Genomic DNA, 5000 nt, shown 5'->3' with positions numbered 1-5000 from the left:
TACTACGACTTTATCCATTACTTAAAAGATGCAATTCTGATTTTTTTTTATGACTTTTTCGACATGTTATATTATGACTTTTTTCAATGTACTGAAATCTGACATACTGAGGGAGAAGATCTCCGCCAAGGAATGGATGACCTTGGAGAGACGAGGAGCGGAATGAAGACTTGTCATCTCCAAGCCTGGCAGAAGGAGAGAAGGACCTTCAAGAGCCGGAGGACGTGAGACTCTGCAACACGGGGAAACCGTGAGATTTCACGGAAGGTTCAACGATGACGACGTCACCGCCGAGACCTCTGGTTTTTAGTCTCGTCGTGGAGTTTGAGGATATAAAAGTTCAGCTAGGTACGGAGGTGCCAGCTCATTCAACACTTAAAAATCAAACAAACGTTTAAAATCAATGCTGAGGCCAAAACAAGGAAACAGCTTTTGTAGCTATGGCAACAGCTATCCAGGTTATTATCTTTCAAACAAGTTTAATTATATTTATACATATTATTCCCCTGTCTGGGGCCACTTTCAATTTTGAATTTCTAACAAACCTCTGTGACACAGTAAGGAGACGAGCAGCTGCATTGTGTACAAGCTGGTGGATAGCTCTGGGTCTTTGAGAGAAACGGAGGCCTTCATCTGTGCTAGTAGTCCTAACTGGGAAAAAGTACTGTATTCCCTCTGAGCAGTAGAGTAGAAGAATAAAGCACTATCTCATGGAAATGCTCGGCTGACTCATCAAACTCTGACACAATGCAGGAGCTGTGACAATTCTTCTCATTTGACTCGCCTCCATCTCATATTCAAATCATTATCTGTAGCCGTTGATCCCGTTCAGGAGCTGGAGCCCATCATCATGCTCACACTGCATGTCTTCGGCCTGGAACCCGGAGAACCCGGGGAACCCAGCTGACACGGGGGAGAACGTACCTCTTGCTTGTGCTCACCATTACAAGTTCAAAGGACTTATTTTTAAACAATAATCTGATGTATGCTATATAGAGGTGGAACGATTCATTCGATTAATCGATTAATCGATTGTTCAACTAAATCCATCTGCTACAATAAATAAATACAATGAATCGTTTTGGCTTCACCAATAATCCATATAAATGTGTTTAATCGTATGAATCGTGATTCTTACTTATGATTAATGTTTTAATACGTTTAAGACTCTCTCTCCCCTGCCAGCATGTAATCTACTGAATAATGTTCAAAATAACTGAGCATTACATTTTTGTATTCAGCATAAAATATGATGCAGGACTACTTTTTTATAGAATAAATATGTTAAATAAGTAATTCTGTGTCTGTTTATTTGTTCACCTTTCAGAAGAACACAGATAGTCTCACTCACATTATTGCATGTTTATTTCATGGATATAGAATTTTGGTTACAATTTACTGAATCGAATCAAATCAATTACTACACATACTAGCCCCGGATGTTGTTTCTTACTTTTTGTTATGATCGTTATGATGCCCCCCCCATATCTCCTGTGCCGATCATGCATGTGAACTCAGTGTTCCCATTAGGGGTGGGCCAAACTGCCAAATGTGGCTTAGATCCGATACCAAGTAAAACTGGGCTAAAATTGCGTTATCGATTGCTTTTTATTATTAAAAGCAGCTCATGTACTTTCATGTAGGGGAGAGGAATGTGTCAGGATTCATCAATAAGCTAAATCTAAATACATTGTGATGACCACTAAATGATTTGGCAAAGGTTAACAATCACTGTGAGATGAGTGGAAGATGTTCTGCCTGGTATCGATCCTATTGAACCTGTCAATAGGATCAATAGAGGACATGGCAAATAATGTGCTTCCAGTTTGTGAGTCATGCAGTTCAGGACTTCTTCTTTGCTTTATCTCATTCCTCGTTTTCATTTTTGATATAAATCTTGGAGAATTCAAATGTGTAGATAAGGTTCCTCTGGGTGTGGCCGTGTTCTCCATCTCCTATAAGAATGTCACCTCTGACTGTATTCACGGCAACTTGCAAACTTCCCCGAAGAGAAGAAGCAGAAGAAGACGAAGGCGGCTTTAAAGCATCCATCAGACATCTCTCTCCAACAAACAGGTAACAGAAACGAGGATAAAAAACACTTGAAGTGTGAATATTTTAGATAAGCTATTAACGTTCCTCAGCTAGTATTACGTTGTTCTCTACCAGTATTTGCTGTTATTCTCTTTGTAAATGATATAATAACAGAGGACCTATATTTTGCAGATATCGATGTGACGTGAATGAAGCAATTCTTCTTTTCTGTTATTCAGTTATTCTGTGGACTGACGGACTCGGTGAGCAGCAACGGTGAAGGTGAGCACTCTGCAATAATTATCCCAAATTATCACAAACATTTGATCCTTTCATTGAATTGTTATGAACCGTTCATTCAATAGAGTGTCGAGTTATTCTAGTAGTTTTTGCTGCAGATACATGCTTGACAAAAGGAGCTAAGATCAGGTATTAATGAGCCCACGTTTAAAGAATACACTGGTGCAGTGAAGGCTCTCTAAACATCGCTGCTTTTTTAAGATTATTATTATTGGTTATTGTAAAAAAGAAGTCTGATGGTATTGTTTAAAATATCTTCAATAACTTGCTTTGTGTGCAGATGTCTGGCCTGTGTTGGATGACCGTGTTGCTGGCATGCAGCCTCTATACTGGGACCAGTTTGGCTGTGGAGGTGGAGTTCCTACAAGACATTGTGCAAGGCATCAGGACCAAGTGAGTCAATTTTATTCTAGTTGTTTAGACCGTCAGTGTCTGTTATGTATGTATGTAATATATATATATATATATATATATATATATATATATATATATATCAAATCAAATCAATTTATTTGTAAAGCACATTTAAAAACAACCAAGGTTGACCAAAGTGCTGTACAGTTCAGTGAACAAAAATATTACAAACAAAAACAAAAAAAACAAAAATGACACACACATTGAGACCACACTTAAGACCATCAGGGACATTTAAAGGCCTGGGCAAACAAAAGGGTTTTTAGATTTGCCTTAAAGGCAGCTGCAGAGGAGGAGCACCTAATTGAAATGGGTAGGCTGTTCCATAGTCTTGGGGCTGCAACGGCAAAGGCACGATCGCCCTTTCCTCGTAGCCTAGACCGGGGAACGGTCAGGAGCTGTTGATTCGAGGATCTAAGAATCCTTGGGTTGGAAAGGGGGTAGAGTAGGTCACAAATGTATTGGGGGGCCAGGCCATGTAGTGCTTGAAAAACAAATAAAAGAACTTTAAACTCTGTCCTGTACTTGATATACATATATATACTGTATATGCACAGTATATACACATAACACTCAACAAAAATATAAACGCAACACTTTTGTTTTTGCTCCCATTTTTCATGAGATGGACTTAAAGATCTAAAATTCATTCCAGATACACAATATTACCATTTCTCTCAAACATTGTTCACAAATCAGTCTAAATGTGTGATAGTGAGCACTTCTGCTTTGCTGAGATAATCCATCCCACCTCACAGGTGTGCCACATCAAGATGCTGATCTGACATCATGATTAGTGCACAGGTGTGCCTTAGACTGTCCACAATAAAAGGCCACCCTGAAATGTGCATTTTTTTGCTTTATTGGGGGTCTGGGGACTCAGAACCAGTCAGTATCTGGTGTGACCACCATTTGCCTCATGCAGTGCAACACATCTTCTTCGCATAGAGTTTATCAGATTGTCAATTGTGGCCTGTGGAATGTTGGTCCACTCCTCTTCAATGGCTGTGCGAAGTTGCTGGATATTAGTGGGAACTGGTACATGCTGTCGTATACGCCGGTCAAGCACATCCCAAACATGCTCAATGGGTGACATGTCCGGTGAGTATGCTGGCCATGCAAGAACTGGGACATTTTCAGCTTCCAAGAATTGTGTACAGATCCTTGCAACATGGGGCCGTGCATTATCTTGCTGAAACATGAGGTGATGTTCATGGATGTATGGCACAACAATGGGCCTCAGGATCTCATCACGGTATCTCTGTGCATTCAAAATGCCATCAATAAAATGCACCTGTGTTCTTCGTCCATAACAGATGCCTGCCCATACCATAACCCCACCACCACCATGGGCCACTCGATCCACAACATTGACATCAGCAAAGCGCTCACCCACACGACGCCACACACGCTGTCTGCCATCTGCCCTGAACAATGTAAACCGAGATTCATCCGTGAAGAGAACACCTCTCCAACGTGCCAGACGCCATCGAATGTGAGCATTTGCCCACTCAAGTCTGTTACGGCGACGAGCTGGAGTCAGGTCAAGACCCCGATGAGGACGACGAGCATGCAGTTGAGCTTCCCTGAGACGGTTTCTGACAGTTTGTGCAGAAATTGTTTGGTTATGCAAACCAATTGTTTCAGCAGCTGTCTGAGTGGCTGGTCTCAGACGATCTTGGAGGTGAACCTGCTGGATGTGGAGGTCCTGGGCTGGTGTGGTTACACGTGGTCTGCGGTTGTGAGGCCGGTTGGATGTACTGCCATATTCTCTGAAACGCCTTTGGAGACGGCTTATGGTGGAGAAATGAACATTCAATGCACGAGCAACAGATCTGGTTGACATTCCTGCTGTCAGCATGCCAATTGCACGCTCCCTCAATGCTTGTGGCATCTGTGGCATTTTGCTGTGAGACAAAACTGCACATTTCAGAGTGGCCTTTTATTGTGGGCAGTATAAGGCACACCTGTGCACTAATCATGATGTCAGATCAGCATCTTGATGTGGCACACCTGTGAGGTGGGATGGATTATCTCAGCAAAGCAGAAGTGCTCACTATCACACATTTAGACAGATTTGTGAACAATGTTTGAGAGAAATGGTAATATTGTGTATCTGGAATGAATTTTAGATCTTTAAGTCCATCTCATGAAAAATGGGAGCAAAAACAAAAGTGTTGCGTTTATATTTTTGTTGAGTGTATATATATATATATATATATATATATATATATATATATACTGTATATACA

The 5000-nt window shown here is 41.0% G+C and overlaps 1 protein-coding gene across 1 annotated transcript in view; it reads left to right on the top strand.

The window, feature by feature from the left end:
• The first annotated feature begins 1999 nt into the window (after nt 1-1999).
• LOC311008495 (ubiquitin carboxyl-terminal hydrolase 34-like) overlaps nt 2000-5000 on the top strand; it is a 12809-nt gene continuing 9808 nt past the window's right edge. The window contains exons 1-3 of the mRNA XM_084002185.1: nt 2000-2076; nt 2274-2316; nt 2615-2727. The gene's annotated coding sequence lies outside the window, so the exon portion shown is untranslated. The remainder of the gene's footprint in view (nt 2077-2273; nt 2317-2614; nt 2728-5000) is intronic.

The sequence above is a fragment of the Eutrigla gurnardus genome (genome assembly GCF_963514095.1).
Source record: "Eutrigla gurnardus genome assembly, chromosome: 3".
In the NCBI taxonomy this organism is placed as follows: Eukaryota; Metazoa; Chordata; class Actinopteri; order Perciformes; family Triglidae; genus Eutrigla; species Eutrigla gurnardus.
Note: the sequence above shows the minus strand (reverse complement) of the source record. Positions and strands in the feature narration are given on the sequence as shown.